A 20,570-nucleotide genomic window follows, 5' to 3' on the forward strand; every position below is an offset into this window, starting at 1 on the left:
TACTCAAATGAAGACTACCGATGCTGCACATTAGACATGTCATCAACTGAAGGGCTCCATTGTCAGTGGAAAGGAAAGGATGATTTGGAAGAGGACGTTGAGGAAAGAACTGACAATAGTACTTCAGTAAGTGCGGCAAAGGGGAGGAGGGACCAACAGATGATTAAGGTCTAGAATTCTGAAGTTTTAAAGAGTGTTGCTGCCACTGAGAATGTTCAGGAGAAATGCAATGAGAGGTGGCGAGAGCAACAGAACCCACCCTACCTCACACACACCAAACCCCACTAAAAGGCAGGTTCGCGTGTGCGCTCCTGTGTCCAACCCTTTGCCCCCATGGACTCTAACCCTCCAGGCTCCTCTGTGCGTGGCATTTTTCAGGCAATGTGGAGCAAGCCAGCATTTCCTACTCTAGGGGATCTTCCCAACCCAGGGGCTGAACCTGACTCTCTTGCATCTCCTGCATTGGCAGGTGGATTTGTTACCACTGTGACAGCTGGGGAAGCCCAAAATGCAAGCTGGAGATTTTAAAAAGAAATAGCATAGAATCTATTAGAGGATGAGATGGCTGCATGGCATCACCGACTCGATGGACGTGAGTCTGAGTGAACTCTGGGAGTTGGTGATGGACAGGGAGGCCTGGCGTGCTGTGATTCATGGGGTCTCAAAGAGTTGGACACAACTGAGCAACTGAACTGAACTGAACTGAAGCATAGAATCTAGCCTTTGTCCATACTCATGTAAACATTCCTTAGGTGCCATTTCAATATAATTTTTTTAAATTTATTTTTATTTAGTTATTTTTTAACTTGAAATCTTCATTTAATTTGTTACAATATTGCCTCTGTTTTTTAACCCTTTATTTATATTAGAATGATGTATTGGTGATTAACAATGTTGTAATAGCTTCAGGGGCAGAGTGGGGCAACTCAGCCATAGGTATACATGTACCCATGTATACTCCCCTCCCATCAAGCCTGCCACATAACATTGAACAGAGTTCCCTGTGCTGTACAGGAGGGATAACCAGCAGGGACCTGCTATAAAGAACAGCTTTAGGAAAATAATCTTAGTGTACTAAATGTTTTTGATAGTAGATTATTTGCAAGGGTGCTACATTTCAATGCAGTTTTATTGTGTGCACAAATTTCTTACACATAGTACATTTTGGACTGATCAAAGGGTGTAAGAAAGGAACCCAACAGTTTTATGAAGAGAGGGGATAAGAATGGCTTGAAAGGGCCAATGTGAGTGGACCAGAGCCCAGAGGCCATGCCCACCCATGCCAACCACCACGGCCTGAGAAGCAGGCCTGCGCTCAGCATGTAAGAACAATCGGACCTCGTGGTGGCCACTAGAGAGGAAATGTCAGAGGCAAAGCAGGGTAACAGCAGGCCACAGGTGAAGCCTTTCCGTGTGTACTCTGAAGACGAGGCAGTGAGAACTGGTCCATCGCCATATTTATACACTCTGCGTATGTGCACTTTTCCTGAAGAATAATGCTGCTTCTCAATGGGCCTTCTTTTTTTTAATATAAATTTAGTTATTTTAATTGGAGGTTAATTACTTTACAATACCGTATTGGTTTTGCCATACATCAACATGAATCCGCCAAGAAAAATGACCTGAAAGATAACAGGCACACACACAGTGCTACTTATTTCTTCAAATCAGTACAATACAAAAAATAAGTAGAGCAGGATTAAGAAACTATAAGCAGAAAATGATTTATACAGCCTGAAATTCTTTTCATTGTAAATCAGCTGTGATATAACGTTTTTTTAATTTAAACACAACGTGGCATATGCAGCATTCAGCAGGTACTGAGAATAAAACGTTACCCAAAGAACTCTGTTTAAAAAAATTGGATTTAGACCTTGTCTCAAAACACTTTAGTATTTCCTTTCGATTTGACAGTCACTGCTTCTATGAAGCTTATAGGAACTCTGCATTTAAAAAAATTCTTTTATCTTCAACTTAAATTAGAAATATTAGGAATCATAGATTCTGGGGTCAATGATGATTTCATTGTCTAATTAAGGACAATTCTTTGAATTTCCCCTATCAGTTTCTCCTTGATGGAATCCCAACTCGGGAAGCCTTGTTTTGTTTGCCCTCTTTTTCAAGACATGCGATGGCAACAAAACCACTGACTAGAGAAAGGGTTTCCAATGGGAAACCTCGTTTGGGGGATGACGCACTGTTATAAAGGGGCTCCGTCGGCATTACAGTTTTACACATTTGTTTACTAGCAGAATAAGATGAGATAAACAGAACACACAGCAAGGAGTCTAGGATTAAACAAAATAAATCTCTCCTGACTCGAACCTAATAATGTGCTCCAAAAGCTCTCATAAATTATTAGCTTCAAAATCATTCAACGTGTCTGCAACACAGTGTCACTGATGTACTTGAAGTTCACCTAAGAAACTGTATCATCAAAATGTGCCAACCGAAACTGCCAGCAGCGATGCCACCTTGCAATCAATCACATCTCTTTTTCAGAATTATAAAGTGTCTGAGAGCTATAATTTCATCTACTTCTAGCTGCATATCATTTAAAACTTCATAATCTCGGGAAGAAAGGAAAAGTAAAAACATTCGTCAGCCCTAGCTTCCTCTTTATGAAGACCCACTGTTTCCACAGCACCTTCTGGCTTCCTTATTTTAATTTGTGTTTCAGAGATCTTCCCCCCTACCATGGACTACATGTGATGCATAGCTTATGAACACAGTAGTTCAGTCAATTCTCAATTATCTGTCCGAATGGAAACCTACGGTGGTTCCGATTATCCAAAATCATTTTATATTTGATTTTCAAATACATTATGTGCATTTTCCCTGGGAGGTTTACATTCCTGCTAATGCTTTGCTAGAACTAATATTGAAAGGTGTTTGCATTCCTTGAGCTCATACCAACTGGGAGCAGTAGGGAGCAGCCCAGTGGTGGGTGGCAGGGGTAAGTTAGCCTGGGATTAAATGTTTCTATGAAGGATTGTCAACATGGGCTTTCCAAATGCGGGTAATTGTGAGGTGGTTACATAAGATATTAGTTCCTTTTTTTAAATCCTGGAGGAAAAAAAGTCTCTTTGAAGTATTTTAATGGAAAAGACCATATTTTAAAATACTAAGTAAAGTCAGGTTTTCATTTTAGCTTAACTATTTAGCTATGAATCACAAATTCATTTTAAAAAAACAGGGAACATTCTTGAAAGTAGCTATTTATAGTTACAAATTTATTATTATAGAATAGATAGATATATATCATTTTTAACTTGATAGTAAGAAATGACTCTGCAATTGGTTATTAACAGCCAATTTCTTAAGGATTATTTTGTGTCCTGAAGTATCAGAATTAGAACAAAAGGCAGTAATAAAATAATTAGCTCTATTTTGAAAAATTAAATCACTTCATTGACTATTCTCTTTTCTCATTTCTGTTCTCACCGCACTCACAAACTGTGTAAACATTCAGTTTAATGATTGGACTTACATTCTTTCCTGCCATTCTAAAACTTCAATTTCAGTAAGAGAAGATCATATTTGTTCTTTTATTATTCAGGAAGACTATATAATTATAGTAAGTACTTAAATATTATGCTGTTCATTCATTGTTGATATGCCTTTAGTTAAGAAAGAGCATACACTGTTAAAGTAATGAGCTATGGCTAAAATTGGCACTTGTGGTTTATCAGCATAAGATTAAAATTAGCTCAAGAAATAATTTCTCTCATTCTCCTGGGAACCATGGGATTTTCAGGCAAGAAAACTGGAGTGGATAGCCATTACCTTCTCCAGGGGATCTTCCTGACCCAAGGACTGAACCCAGGCCTCCCACACTGCAGGCAGATTTTTGACTGCCTGAGCCTCTAGGGAAGCCCTGGGAACCAGGTTAAAAATTTGGGGTGTTAATACCTGTTGGATGTGTTAAGACCTGGTGGTAGCTGAGGCCTGAGAGACAGCGGGTGGCTGGCCCCTGAGCTGAGCAGGGAAAGGCAAACTGTGGATTAGCCTCATGGATATTGAAAAACATAGAACAAGGCAAGCTGAGACATGATCATCACACAGGAAGAAAACTCTCAGAAATTAAGTCAGAAAGAGCGCTGAGCTGAGAAATCCATACTTCTGAGAGCTCCTTGAGCAAAAATCTGTTCAGACAATTCCTAAATCCCCATTATTTTTAAAAAAATGTAATTGCTTTATAATGTTGTGTTAGTTTCTGCTGTACAATGAAGTGAATCAACTATATGTATACATATATCCCCTCTGTCTCGAACCCTCCCAGCCCCCACCATCCTGCCCTTTTAGGTCATCACAGGACACTGAGCTGAGCTCCCTGCGTTACACAGCAGCTTCCCACCAGCCATCTATTTCACACGTGGTGGTGTATATTTGTCAAGACTACTCTCCCAATTTGTCCCACTCTCCCTTTCCACCGCTGCATCTCCACGTCCATTCTCTATGTCTCCACCTCTATTCCTGCCTTGGAAATAGGTTCATCTGTACCATTTTTATAGATTACGCATATATGCATTAATATGCAATATCTTTCTCTTTCTGACTTGCTTCACTCTGTATAACAGACTCTAGGTTCATCTCTATAAATGTCCAATGACCAAGGACAGAATAAAGAAGACGTGGTACATATATGCAATGGAATATTACTCAGCCACAAGAGGAATAAAGGAAGGTCATTTGTAGAGACATGGATGAGCCTAAATCCCTGTCTTAAGGCATTCTCGCTCTTCTGTCTCCCATTTCTGTATCTTCTGGTTCTCTTCCTCCTCTCTCATTTCCTCCCCACCCCACTTCTCTGTGGGTTTCTGAGAGCCCCAGTCATATCCAGAAAGCTCTGTGCTGCTGGTGATCCAATATATCCGATCTTAAGTAGAAGAGAGCTAGACTTTGAGTGGATACTCATGGAGAAATTTCTGGACCAAATGTGGAGAGACAGGAAGGAAAGAGATGACAGGCACATATTTTACAAGACAGAATCTAGGAAAAAATAGTGGTGGTTCTAGCTCTTTAGGTATATCAAATTTTGCAGTTGCTGTGTTCAAATTTGATTGTAAATAATCTTCTGGAGTTTGTACTCACAATTTCTCAAATGGATTTGACTGTAGTTGAGTGTTGGCTGGGATGGAGTGAGAGGGAGATGAAGAGGTATTTATATATGGTCTGCAGATGGTCCAGCTGGACAGGTAGGCGGATGTTGGAGATGGTGGCACCCTTGATGCCCTTCATGATGAAAGGCTCTGGGTAGTTTTGAATCATGGATTATACAAAATAACACACAGATCATTTCACCCCAACTCTCCCATGCAGAGAGATTTGAAATATGCTCTGAAAAGAGAATATACTTTTGGTAGGAGATCAAAAGCCGAGGACCTTAGATGTGCTCTTCAATGAATCAATTCTTCTGCTCTTATTGGCTTCAGTCCTCTAAATCTAGGCCAGGCCAGTTAATCTAGATTTTTCCAGGTGAACTTAAAAACCTGGGAGCTCTTTATGCCATCACTCAGCACAGCAAATCCATCTGCAGTCCCACTAGCCTTAAGCACACACACTTCTCTCCAGCCATACCTCTGCTTTCCTGTTGTGTGTCTGTTAAGTTGCTTTAGTTGTGTCTGACTCTGTGTGACATTATGGACTGTAGCCCACCAGGCTGCTCTGTCCATGGGCCTAAATTATATCACTCGCTCTTTTCGGAGCAACTGCATAGCTTCACTGCCTGCCTTGCTTCCTTAGACCCCCTTCTCATAGAGCCGCCAGGGTTCCTTCACTAGTAGAGATCAGGTCTGGTACTCAAAACCTTCACTAGCCTACTAGACGCTCCTCCTTGGAATTTGGAGCTGCTTCTGCAAGCCCACCTCAGACAATTATCCCTCTACTCTCCAGGTCAAGGGAGGCCCATCTCAGGGGGGTTTGCACTTGTTTTTCCCTCTGTCTTGAATACTCTTCACTCAGATCTTTGTTTGGATGGCTCGTTCTCATTCTCTAAATCAGGGCTCCACAACCTCTGGGATATAATGTCTAATGATCTGAGGTGGAGCTGATGTGATGAGAGAAATAAAGTGCACAATAGATGTAATGCTCTTGATTCATCCCCAAACAGTCTCCCACACCCTGCTCTTCCACAAAACCGGTCCCTGGTGCCAAAAAGGTGGGGACCACTTTTCTAGGGCCCCAGAGTAACTGCTCCAAGTTACTTTGCATTTTATTGGGTTGGCCATCAGATTTTTCTGTAAGATGTTTTGGAAAAACCCAAACAAACTTTTTGGGGAATCCAATACTTCCTTTATTATGTCTGCCATAGTACAAAATGACATTTTGCTTTACATTATTATTTGTATAACAGAGCTTATCACACTAAAATTTAAGAGAGGGACTAACAAGTCCTCTTCACTCAGCTCCTATTAAAATGCCCACTATGGGAATTCCTTGAAGTCCAGTGGTTAGATTCTGAGCTTTCACTGTAGAGGGCATGGGTTCGATCCCCAATCAGGGAACTAATATCCCATGAGCTGCATGGTATGCCAAAAAAAAAAAAAAAAAAAAAAAAGCCTGCCATGGAGTTCATACCCAACAAACATTTGTTCAATAAATGCATGGAAAGTGGCATCTTTCCATAAGGACCCACCTTTTACACTGAATTTCAGAGTTCTAATTTATGAATTCAAGCAGTCAGTCTGAGGCAATTAGGGAGCAGTTAGGAGACCTAGATTTTGTCCTAGAACTGCAGCTTTAAAATTCTTTCTATTGGTAAAAGTATAATCAGCCAAAGAAATCCTTAAAGCAAGCGTGCTGCATGGTGCGAGATGCTCCCGTTCTGACCGTGTGTGCCATGTACTCAGTCATGTCTGACTCTGTGCAGCCCCATGGACACCAGGCTCGTCTGTCCATGGGATTTTCCAGGCAAGAATACTGGAGTGGGTTGCCTTTTCTTCCTCCAAGGAATCTTCCCCACCCAGGGATCGAACCCATGTCTCCTGGGTGTCTTGCATTGCAGATGGATTCTTTACCTACTGAGTCATTGGAGAAGCCCCTCTGACTGTCTAGAGTAACTTTGTCTCAATGATGGATCCCAGTAGTTACCAGTGCAGTCACTTGGGTTCATGGAAAGACAGCAGTCAAGAATAAGGGGAACAGGCCAGCTGTGGGAGGGTCAGCATCATTATCTGATGTTTCCTTCTTTGTCTCAAGACTTGTACCAAGTTCTTTGTTGAAGAGTGCATTGGGGTTGATTATCACTATTCAATTCACTTAACAGAGGGCTTGAAGTTGCCAAGTCATTCACCAAAGCAGAGTTTACTGAGTCTCATGGACTAAATCAATGCACAAGAAACAACCCAAGAATAAGTTAGTTATTATGTTTGTATTTAAATAGTGAATTTGGAGTAGCTGCTCAGTTGTTCTAGATTTTGAACTTTAAGATTATACATTTTTAAATAGATCTCTCTTTTATAAGCATTATCAAAAAGTAATATTAAAATAAACATAATAGAAAAATAAACAGTTTCAGAATTAAAGAATTACTGTAAAGACAGTACAGAGAGTTACTGTAAAGCCCATATCTACTTTCCTAGAGTTACTATAAAGCCTGTATAGAGTTTCCTATATTATATAGTGTATCTGTCATGGTGGATTAACAAATATTGATACATTCCTAATAACTTATTTAATTTAGATTTTTCCAGTTTTCTTTCATATCCTTTTTTCTGTTCCAAGATCCCATCCAGAATACTACATTACATTTAGTCATCATATCTCCTTAGACTTCTCTTGGTTACAACCATTTCTCAGACTTTCTTTGTTCTGATACTTTTGACAATTTGAGGAATACTAATATGAGGAATACAAGATGTTTGGGGAAGATCCTTCCATTGGGATTTGTCTTGGCTGGGTCAGGAAGGTCCCCTGGAGAAGGAAGTGGCAACCCACTCCAGTATTCATGCCTGGGAAATCCCATGGACAGGGGAGCCTGGTGGGTTACAGTCCACGGGGTTGCAAAGAGTCCGACATGACTTAGTGACTAAACCACCACCACCTTTCTCATTACTAGACTGGGATGCTGGGTTTTGGAGAGGAAGACCACATGGGTAAAGTGTCATTCTCATCCCATCATTTCAAGGGTGCCTACTATCAACATAACACCAATGATGTTGACCTTGATTGCCTGGCTTGAGTTAGGTTTGCTAGGCTTCTTCACTGCTAAGTCATTCTTTTTCTTCTGAAGCATGTCTCAATGAACAACTCCACTTAAGGAGTGGTGCATTATATTCCATCTCCTTAAAGGTAGCAACAACATAAATTAGAATTTTTGTCTCTGTTCTTCATTTACTTACATGACTCATGGATATTTATTTTATACTTAGGGTTATATAAGCCAATACTACTTTATTCTACTATTTTGTCACTCAAATTGTTTCAGTTTCGGCTACCAAGGACTCTCTCAGTTGGCTCCTGTGGGTATTTGACATCTGCTGACCATAGAGTTTTGTTTTTAACATCTCTTTACTTTCTGGCTTCCCAGGTGGCTCATAGGTTAAAGCATCTACACACAATGCGGGAGACCTGGGTTCGATCCCTGGGTCGGGAAGATCCCCTGGAGAAGGAAATGGCAACCCACTCCAGTATTCTGGTCTGGCGAATCCCATGGACAGAGGAGCCTGGTGGGCTACAGTCCATGGGGTCGCAAAGAGTCAGACACGACTGAGCGACTTTACTCACTCACTTACTTTCTGGAACAATAAGATGCTCCAGGCTCATCTTATATATATCTTGTCTTGGCCCTGGAAGTAGCCATTTATCCAAGGAGCCCTGGTTCCTTTTGTTGTAAAGTGGTATTAGAAACTAAGATCTGGGTCCTTGGCATTTCAAACAAAAATCCTGATAATTTATAATATGTTGTACATATTATGTTGTATAAATAGCTGTATTTGTAAAATTTAATAAAAAAGATAAATCTACTGTGAACTATCATATAAATGTTATTAACTTATTTTTAGGTCAACTATGTAAACAAGCATAATTTCATCACATATTACATAGCAAATGACCTATATCCATTTTTGAGATAGAAATTTAGGCTTGTGGGAAAAAAATAGTGACATAAAAAAGGGGTTAATTTAGTTTTCTTGTCCATCTGTATTAACCAAACACAGCCATTATTTTTCTACTTCTAAGATCTGGAGATCTGGGATATGTCCTTTTTTATTCCCTATGTCAAATGAATGAGAAAAACAAACAAAAAAGGTTCAGTATCACTAACATGGGTTTTTAATGATATAAACATTGTTTTACTGAATGGAGATACCCATATCAATAAGAAGAGACAATCTTATTTTATTGCTTTGGTCACTCGTTATTTACAAAACAAGATCTTCCTTTCCAAAATTAATTTTAAGAATAATAACTTATCTCCTACCATCAATCTTCCTTTAATTATTGGTAATGTAACAAATTTTAACCACATCAAGGAAATTTAATTCTACATTTTATATAAAATAATTTAAATCATTTAAATAGAGTGAAGAACTTTGGGTAATTTAAACTTTATTACATAGGAAACATCAATTCCCGTCTATCTCTTGTTCCCCAGTTGGTTGGTTCTTCCAATTATGAAGAAAAACTTTAAAGGCAGTTGACAACATGCTGCTGGGGATTTGGTGATAAGCAAGTCACCTAGATAGGACATAGCCTGCCAGGATTATTTGCTGGGTACAAAAAGTGTGAAGGAGAGGATAGGTGTTTGATTTTAGCCTATTCGTGGGACATTATAAAAGATTTAATCTGCCCTAAATATGGTCATACATAAAACATTTTAGTTACTAATCACTCCCCCCCACAATAGTTAAATAAAGAAGGCAGTTGGCTTTGCATAATCTTAATAATTAAACAGCTGAACCTATTAGATTACACCTGCTATTGTGTTCACTCTAGATTTATTTAGAACAAGGACAATTATTTGAGGTCAAGATTCAAAATGATGCTAATGGTAAGAAAAACTCCTTCAGATTCTCCTGCGAAAGAGAGAAAAGAGTATGACTATTTGAATCGAGGAAGACAAATGGGAAATGCAGGCTTCTGCCTTGGTGAGCACTGGGTACTAAATTAGCTATAGCTCTTGGATTGAGTTGTTAGGTTTTAAGTTATCCTGTGGTTTCTACACACACTGTACATGTGTATTCAGTTTGCTAACTCAGCGTAGATGTCACTGCTTCCAGGAGGCCTTTAAGAAGCCCAGTGTGATAGGTGTTCCGGACACGTGCCACATCGTCCTTGCTGTCCCCCCGCCCCACCCAACGTCACCTGCTTGCTCTACTTTTCTACAACACACGGATTGCCTTTCACTTGATTTACCACTGTGTCCTCCACCACCACTCTAAACCCTTGCGGTAAACCCCAATACTTAACTCATGTGTCTTTGTATTCAAGTGCCTACCAGAGCTTTGATGAGATGGGTATTTGCTTAAACATATGAATGACTGAAGGAAAGAATGCAGGATTGAAGCTTATTCCTACCAAGCTTGCTGCAAGTCAGGCAGCAGGGGTGTTGCGACAGTAGGTCAGTTTAATCCAGTAACGAAGAACAATTGGATGGACAACAGATTTAAAACACATCTTTAACATTTCACATATAGTCGTGAATAATATTAGTATTTTCTCTTTTGCATTCTTGTCCATTTCTTAGAAGATCTAACAGTTATAAAATTGAAAATGATGCTTTACGATTTTTGACTCTTCTAATTATGCCACAGCCTGGGCTAAAACAAACCAAAAAAATCAACAGGGATATCAATGCCAAAGGCTCCGCTGCAATACTTTACATATACAAAGAGTATATTTCATATTCCTAAAGTAAGGCATATTTCAACTGGAGATCTTCCTTAACATGCAATGAGGTTATGTCCCAATAAATCCACTGTAAAAAGTCACTAAAGTGAAAATGCAATTAATACACCTAACCTACTGAATATTATCGGCTTCCCTGGTGGTTCAGCGGTAAAGAATCTGCCTGCCAATGCAGATGCTGGTTCAATCCCTGGGTCAGGAAGTTCCCCTGGAGAAGGAAATGGCAACCCACTCCAACATTCTTGCCAACATCCTTACCCCTCAGGACAGAGGAGCCTGGCAGGCTATAGTCCATGGGGTCGCAAAAGAGTTGGACGTGACTTAGCAACTAAACGACAACAGTAACAACTTAGAATCACCTGCTTTAAATGTACTCAGAACACTTTAGTGTTGGGCACTAAAGTGTTATTCTGCAGCTGGGCAAAATCATCTGAACAAAGTCTATTTTATAGTAAAGCCGAATAGCTCATGTAATTTACTGAATACTGAATGGTTGTCTGGACAAAGAATTCTTATAATTGTATCTATCATTTATATTTGTGATCATGTAGCTGCCGCTGCTCAGCATCATTAGAGAAGATCCTCCTATGTATTTTTAGCTCAGGAAAAGATCAAAATTCTAAGCGCAGTTTCTACTGATTGTGTCTCACTTTCACACTATTATCAAGTCAAAAAAAATTATAAGTTGAATCATAATTTGGGGACTGTCTATGGTCCTATACTGTATAGTATATATAAAAATCTAATTATATTTGTGTTACTATAGTTGGTGAATTAATGTAGACAAAGATAGGGTTTTGTGTTGGCTGCATTAATTAAGTTTAGTTTTTGTATTACTATAAGTAGGAGGGCTACCGTATGGGGTGGTAGAAGATAAGATTTTCCCAGTCACCATCTCTTTTAAGCTGTGTGACCTTGGGGGAATCACTTAGCTTCTCTGACCTTTTGTTTCCTTAACTTTAAAATGAAGATGATGATGTCTATAATACATGGAGTTTGCAGGTGACTACTGAAGGCAAAGATGCTAACCTAGCGCTTGGAATATAAAATACACACAGTGACTCTTAACCATCTCCTACCTCCTCTTCTCTTGGTGTATTTGGAAGCAATAATACAATTTCCTTCCCATTCCTTTTAAAATTCAGTCTTTTTTTTATTCATTGGGACTAGCCCTTTTTTTTTTTTCAATGGGCTTGAACTGGTGAGATTTACTGACTTGTTCATGTTTTTACAAGAACCCAGAGGCTCAGCAATTTCTTCACCTCTAGCTTATTTGACATTTGTGAATTACAACACATGTATAGTGGCAGAATGTCTCAACATAGATGCTCTTCTCAGAAAATACTTGGCCAGATTCCCTGGGTAAACTGTAGTCATGAGAGCCATATAGAATTCTGACTTGACTACTGAACTAGGATTCAGAAACCTCAAGGTGATTTCTAACTTTGCTGATGACTCCGTTTCTAATCAAAGCTCAGCCTTGCTGTGCCTTTGTATTTTTGGAAAAGGTCATCTTTCTCTGAGTCTTTTGGAGGAGATTGAGGTTTATAAAGGACTTTGAACTCACTTAAGGAAGACAAATATAAACATATAAAATTTTATTATCCTTAAAAACAATTCTCTGTACTTGTTAAAGGGAGGTCTTGCTTTATCAGTACCAGTTGACCTGTCTGGAGTTAGGAAGTTGATGAAGCTCTGATTACTGTTTTATGAGGCAATCTGTAACCTCGAGCAGAGTTCACTAGGGTCCCTTCCTATTTCCTCATTCCATATTTCTTATTGCAAATTAATTCAGTACTCTCAGGAAACACTGCCCTTTTTAATCCAATGGAAAAAAATCCACATGCCTACTCTGTGAAGACATCCATTTTTGAATAATTTTGCACACCAGAACCTACCGGTAGGACAGAATAATGAAAGCTATTTCAAAGATGTATTAACTACTAATGCTGTGGAATGTCCTAGAAGAATCAAATAATTCAGTGGCCCAATTGTCTAAAGAACTAACGACATGGCAGAAATACAGAAATTGACCACTTCCTCATTGGAAAGATGAAGATTTATTTCTAATTTGCCAGTTTTCTCATCTAACCTATCACCCAAAGGGCAGTCAATGGTGCCATAGGCTGGAATGCCTTTGATATTCGATGTGATGATAATCTCTGACTCACATGTACATATTTTTTGAAGAGGTAAATCTGAAGTGATGAAATTCTAGAATGCTCTTCCTTTGGAGGCACTGCAGGAATGTCGTTTCAGAGAGCTTGGGCAGAATTTGCCACTTAAGATGAGGAGGGAGAAGCTTGCTCAGGATATATAAATTATTTCTGACCTTCATAATGCTGAGCACTGCAATTACCCCTAATGCTGGAACAAGAAAGGGAGAGGCCTTCCAAAAGGCAGCAGTGATTTTCAAAAGGGGGAAAAGAGGACATCTAATTTAAGGATGCTGAAAGATATGGGTGTTTAGGAGGGAAGTTGAGATTATATTTATAAAGCACTTATTATATCAGGATTTGTGCTGGCACATGGGATTCAGTAGAAAACAAGTTTGGATATGATTCTTTTCGCTCATATTTCATACATTCTAGTTAAGGTGGACAGACTGCCAGGAGTTACAAGTCTGTGATGAGATGCTGTGTGGAAGAGTTTTTTCTTATTCGAGAAATCTGGCTAGCATCCAAGTTTGAGAACTGGAGGGGCAAATACGCCTCATTTTAGGGTGTGTGTGTTTTCTGGAGATGGAAAAGAAACACTTAGATACTATCTCAGGGGGTGACCAGTGCTGTAAAGAAAACCAGAGCAAGGTGAGAAAGGGGGATGATTGGCATCTAATGGGCGTGGCTGGGGAAGACATCCCGATGAGATGAAATTGGCACAGAATCTAAGGAAGTACGCCTAAGAGCCCTGCAGGTGCTGGGAGAGCATGGGGCAGATGCAGGAAGGGCCTGAGGCAGGGCCGGGCTGGGTGTGTTTGAGGAGCTCACAGAATAATGAAAAGGCCAGTGTGGCTGGAGCGAGGTGGGGGTGGGGTGGGGGTGGGGGGTGAGCTGGTTGTAGAACTGATGAGGCTGAATCACTCCATCCCGTAAGCCTCTGCAAAGACTCCTTCTGCTTGGAAGAAGGGAAACAGCCACGTGAGGCTTTTGAGCACAGGTGTGATGTGATCGAACTCCCATTATCACAGGATTATCCTGCTTATTTTGTGAAGATGGTCTATAGTGGCCAATGGCTACCGTTGTAAGCCTGTTAGAAGGGAAAGAGTCTAGGAGAGAGATAATAGCTTGGCCACGACGTTGACCAGCATTGGTGCCTAACTCTTCTTGTGGTAGCTTTTTCTGGTTTTGATTTAGGGTGGCTGCATAGAATGAGCTTGGAAGTGCTCCTTCCTCTGCAATTTTTTTGGGAAGAGTTTCAGAGCGATGGATATTAACTCTTCTTTAAATGTTTGATAGAATTCACTAGTGAAGCCATCTGGTCCTGGACTTTGGTTAGCTGGGAGGTGTTTAAATATTCAATTTCAGAATTTGTAATTAGTCTTTTCATAATTTTTATTTCTTCCTGGTTCAGTCTTGGGAGATGTCCAAATTCTTAGAGAAGAACTATTTTGTCTGGGTTGTCAATTTTACTGGTGTATAGTTGCTTGTAGCAGTCTCATATGGTCCTTTCCGTTTCTGTGGTGTCAGTGGTGAGTTCTTTTTGGTTTCTGATTTTATTGATTTGGGATCACTCTTTTTTTCTTCCTCGGTCTAAGGTTTTATCAATTTTATTTATCTTTTCAAAGGACTTTATTTTTTTAATTTTCCTCTGCGTGTTTACTGTTTTCAGGGTCTTCACTGCTGCCTGGGGCTTTTCTATAGTAGCACTGTGCAGGCTTCTGACTGTGGAGGCTTCTCTCGTTGCAGAGCACGGCCTCTGGGGTACATGGACTTCAGTAGCTGTGGCTTCCAGGCTCTAGAGCACAGGCTCAATAGTTTCGGCACACCACGTCAGTTGTTGCACGGCATGTGGGATCTTCCCGGATCAGGGATTGAACCTGTGGCTCCTGCTGAGTCACCAGGGAAGCCCAAAGAACTAGCTTTTAGTTTCAGTGATCTTATGTACCTCATTTATTTATGCTCTGATCATCATAGTTTCTTTCCCTCTCCTTTCTTCCTTTGTTTTAATTTTTCTTTCTATAGTTATTTTAGGTGTAAGTTTAGGTTATTTACTTGAGATTTTCCTTGTTTCCTGATGTGAGCTTGTATTGCTATAAACTTCTCTCAGAACTTTGATTGCTGTGTCCCATGGGGTTTGGATTGGCGTATTTTCGTTTTCATCTGTCTCTAGGTGTTTTTTCACTTCCTCTTTTACTTCTTCAGTGATCCTTTGGTTGCTCAGCAGCATATTGTTTAGCCTCTGTTTGTTTGTATTTTTTTTCAGTGTTTTTTTTTTTTTTTTTCCTTTTAGTTGATTTCTAATCTCATAGTGTTGTGGTCAGAAAAGATGCTTGATTTGATTTCAGTTTTCTTAAATCTAGCAAGGTTTGCTTTGTGGCCCAATACAGGTTCTCTCTTGGAGAATGTTTCATGTGCACTTGAAAGAAAAATGTGTATTTTTCTGCTTTTGGATGGAATGTCCTATCAGTTCAGTTCAGTCGCTCAGTTGTGTCCGACTCTGCGACCCCATGAATCACAGCACGCCAGGCCTCCCTGTCCATCACCAACTCCCAGAGTTCACTCAAACTCATGTCCATCGAGTCGGTGATGCCAGCAGTCTCCATCTGCAGCATCTGCTCCTCCTGGTTTGCCAGCGCTCTGCCTTCAATCTCAAACTGCAACTCTTTCCTGAGCCTCCGGACTGCAAACCTCCCTTTTACTTTCCAAGCCTCCACAATCACATGAACCATGTCTTAAAACAAATCTCTTTCTACAGACATGGATCCTATTGCTTCTGTTTCTCTGGGGAACCCTGACTAAAAGAGGCCCTTATCTATGACCTCATTTAACCTTAATTAGTGGGCAGACTCTAATAAGAGGACCTGGGCCAGGTCAGAGCAGGATTCCTGAGAAAGGGTCCATTTGCCAAAGATTCTATTATCTTGGAAACAGCAAGGTTTACGGGTTTTCTAACACAGGAGCGGCCGAGAGGAGCTACCCCACACTGGAGGTCAGGGGCAGCTGAGAGGAATGTCCTATAGATATCAATTAAGTCCATCTGGCCTCATATTTCATTTAAGGTCTGTGTTTCCTTATCAATTTTCTGTCTGAATAGTCTGTCCATTGATATAAAAGTGGAGTTTTAACTTCCCCCACTATTACTGTGTTACTGTCAGTTTCTCCTTTTAGGAATGTTAATCATCTGCTTTATATATTGAGGTGCTTCCATGTTGGGTAAATATATATATATATATATATATTTACAATTGATATATCTTTTTCTTGGATTGATCCCATTATCATTATGTAGTTAACTTCATTTCTTGGAAGTCTTTATTTTAAACATATTTTGTTTCATATGAGTAATGCTACTCTAGCTTCCTTTTGATTTCCATTTGCATGGAATACCTTTTTTTATCCGCTTAATTTCAGTGTATAGATCTAAAGTGGCTCTCTTGTAGATAGCACATATATGAGTCTTATTTCTATATTTATTCAGTCAGTATGTATCCTTTGATTGGTGCATTTAATCTTAAGGTAATTATCAATATGTATGTTCTTACTGTCATTCCTTAAAATTTTTTCTTAATTTTATTGGAGTATAGTTGCTTTACAATGTTGTGTTAGTGTCTGCTGTATAGAAATGTGAATCAGTTATGTTTACATATATCCCCTCTCTTTTGAGGGGGAGGTTCTTCCTTTTCAGCTTCCCACAGAGCATTGAGTAGAATTCTCTATGCTATACAATGGATTCTCATTAATGATGTGTTTTATACATAGAATCAGTAATATACATATGTCCAATGCAATCTCCCATTCATTCCCACCCACTTCCCCCTTTGTATATATACATTTCTTCTTTAAATCTGTGTTTCTATTTCTGCTTTGCAAGTATGGTCATCTATACCATTTTTCTAGATTTCACATATATACATTAACATGATATTTATTTTCTTTCTGACTTACTTTACTCCATATGACAATTTATCCATATCATCTGTATAGTTGTAACTGTACAACTGTAACTATAACTCTGTACAATTCTGTGCTTTTTGAATGACTGAATAATATTCCATTGTGTGTGTGTGTTTACATACATACATGCATATACCATATCTTCTTTATCCATTCCTCTGTTGATGAACATTTAGTCACTTCCATGTCTTGGCTATTGTAAATAGTGCTGCAATGAACACTAAGGTACCTTCAAATTTCTTTTTGAATTATAGTTTTCTCTGTGTAAATGCCAAAGAGTAGACTGTTGGGTCATATGGTAGTTTTATTTTTAGTTTTTTAAGAAACCTCCATACTGTTACCCATAGTGACCATATCAATCTGCATTCCCACTAAGTATAAGAAGGTTACCTTTTCTCTATACCCTCTCCATGATTTATTGTTTGTAGATTTTTGATAATGACTGTGAGGTGTGAGGTGATACTTCATTGCAGTTTTGAGTTTCATTTCTGTAATGATTAGTGATGGTAAGCATCTTTTCATGTGAATGCTGTCTGTATGTCTTCTTTGGAGAATTGTCTAATTAGGTACTCTGCCCACTTTTTCATTTATTTTTATATTGTGCTACATGGACTGTCTATATATTTTGGAGTTTAATCACTTGTCCGTTGCTTTGTTTGCAAATATGTTCACCCATCCTAATGGCTGTCTTTTCCTCTTATTTATGATTCCCTTTGCTCTGAAAAGCTTTAAGTTCAATTAGGTCCCATTTGTTTATTTAATTTACTTTTTTATTTGCATTACTCTAGGAGGTGGGTCAAACCAACTCTTGCTGTGATTTATGTCAAAGAGTACTCTGCCTATGTTTTCCTCTAGGAGTATTTTTATAGGGCCTTGTTATTCAGTTGCTAAGTCGTGTCTGATTCTTAGCGACTTCATGGACTCCAGCACACCAGGCTTCCCTGTCATTCACTATCTTCTGGAGTTGTTATATCTTCTTGGATTGATCCTTTGATCATTATATGCTTCCCTTCCTTGTCTCTTATAATCTTTATCTTAAAGTCTTTTAAGATTTTGCCTGATTTGAGTATTGTTACTCCAATTTTCTTTTCATTTCAATTCACATGGAATATATTTTTTCAACTCCTCACTTTCAGTCTTTTTGTGTCCCTAGATCTGAAGTGGTTCTCTTGTATATAGTATCTTTATCGGTCTTGTTTTTGTATCCATTCAGCCAGTCTGTGTCTTTTAGTTGGAGTATTTTGTCCATTTACATTTAAGGTAATTATCAATATGCCTGTTCCTAGTACTACTTTCTTAATTGTTTGGGGTTAGTTTTTGTTGGTCATTTTCTTCTTGTGTATTTCCTGCCTATATAAATTCCTTTAGTATTTGTTGTAAAGCTGGTTTGGTGGTGCTGAATTCTCCTAGTTTTTGTTGGCTGTTATGTTTTTATTTCTCCATTGAATCTGAATGAGATCTTTGGAGGTAGAGTAATCATGGTTGTAGGTTTTCCCCTTTCATTATTTTAAATATTTCCTGCCACTCCCTTCTGGCCTGCAGATTTCATTCTGAAGAATCATCTGATAACTTTAGGCTTATCAAACAATGTTCCCTTGTATGTTGCTTTTAATATTTTCTCTTTCTATTTAACTTTTTTTTGGTCAATTTGATCACTATGTATCTGTTTCAGTTATTGTATTCTTCACCTCTGGTTGGTTGGTTTTTGTATTTTCTAACTCTTAAAAAAAAAAAAAAACCAACTTGTAGCTTTCCACTCTGCATCCATTCTTTTCCTGAATTCTTAGATCATCTTTGTGATCATGAATCTGAACTTTTTCCTGGGTAGACTGTCCATCTTCACTTCACTTATTTGTTCTCCTGGGGTTTTATCTTATTCCTTCATCTGGAACATATTCCTCTGCTGTCCAATTCTGTCTAAATTTATATTTGTAATTTTTATGCATGTGGAATGTTAGTTATATTTCTCAGCCTTGGAGAAATGACCCTCTATAAGGGATTTCATGTTTACCCAAGGGCCAGGGACCTGATGATTCCAGGGTAGGTTCTGATCTGTGAGTGTGGACTCATTTCAGGCAGCTGCCAGATCATAGTTTTCTTGCTTCTGGTGTCCATCCTCCTAGTAGATGAGGCTGCTCTAGAGGCTTATGCAGGCTTCCTGATGTGAGGGGCAGATGCTTGCCCACTGGTGGGTGGAACTGTGTCTTGGTCCTCTGGTGAGCAGGGCTGTGTCAAGAGGCATGTCAAAAGGCAGCTGGGGACTCAGAAAGTCTTTATGGTTTCTGTCTGCAGATGGGTGGAACTTTGTTCCTGCCCTATTGGTTGTTTGGCCTGAGATGTCACAGACTGGAAACTATAGGCTATCGGGTGAGGCAAGGATTTGGTGACCAAAATTGGCATCTAGGAGGTCTCACACTGATTGAAACTCCCTGATATTTCTGCCACCAGTGTCCTTGTGGCTAGAGAGAGCCACAGTTGTGCCCCACCTCCTCAGGAGACCCTCCAAAGCCAGCAGGCAGTTCTGGCCAGGATTCAGTGAAGTCAATGCTTTGGCCCTTGGTCCCAGCGCATATGAGACCTTGTGTGGGCCCACCAAAAACGGAGTCTCTGTTTTATCTAGCTCTGTGGAGCTTCTGCAATCAAGCCCTGCTGGTCTTCAAAGCTAAATGCTCTGGGGACTCTTCCTGCTAATGCCAGACCCCAAGGTGGGGGAGCTTAACGTGGTTCTCAGAACTCTCACTCCTCTGGGAGAATCTCTGTGACAGAATTATTCTCTAGTTTGTGCATTGCCCATCCAGGGGAATATGAGATTTGAGTATATCTCAAGTTCACCCCTCCTACCATCTTGTGGATTCTTCTCTATGTCTTTGGAGTAGAATATCTTGTTTTTTTTTTTTTTTGGTAGGATCTAGTCTTTCTCATTGATGGTTGTTCAATAGCTAGTTGTGATTTTGGTGTGCTCATGAGAGGAGGTGAGCTCAAGGTCCTTCAACTCTGCCATCTTGTCCAAGAACCCTATAATTCTTTTTTTTTAATTGGAGGCTAATTACTTTATAATATTGTATTGGTTTTGCCATACATCACCATGAATCCACCACGGGTGTACACATGTTCCCCCTCCTGAACCCCCCTCCCTCGTCCCTCCCCGTATCATCCCTTTGGGTCATCCCAGTGCACCAGCCCCAAAGCATCCTGTATCCTGCATCAAACCTGGACTGGTGATTCGTTTCATATATGATATTATACATGTTTCAATGCCTTTCTCCCAAATCATCCCACTCTCTCCCTCTCCCACAGTGTCCAAAAGACTGTTCTATACATCTGTGTCTCTTTTGCTATCTCGCATACAGGGTTGGATGAAACTGGAGACTATTATACAGAGTGAAGTAAGCCAGAAAGGAAAACACCAATACAGTGTACTAATGCATATATATGGAATTTAGAAAGATGGTAACAATAACCCTATAATTCTTTTAAGTTGTCTCTTTTACAAAAATAATATGCATCCAGATTTTAAGCTTCTCTCCCCAGAAGTACCATAACATAAGACAAGTCCATTAATCTGGAAATCCATTTGCCTGGCACTTCTGGGCCCCCTCGCTGCTA

The sequence above is a fragment of the Capra hircus genome, chromosome 27 (genome assembly GCF_001704415.2).
Source record: "Capra hircus breed San Clemente chromosome 27, ASM170441v1, whole genome shotgun sequence".
NCBI classification, from domain to species: domain Eukaryota; kingdom Metazoa; phylum Chordata; class Mammalia; order Artiodactyla; family Bovidae; genus Capra; species Capra hircus.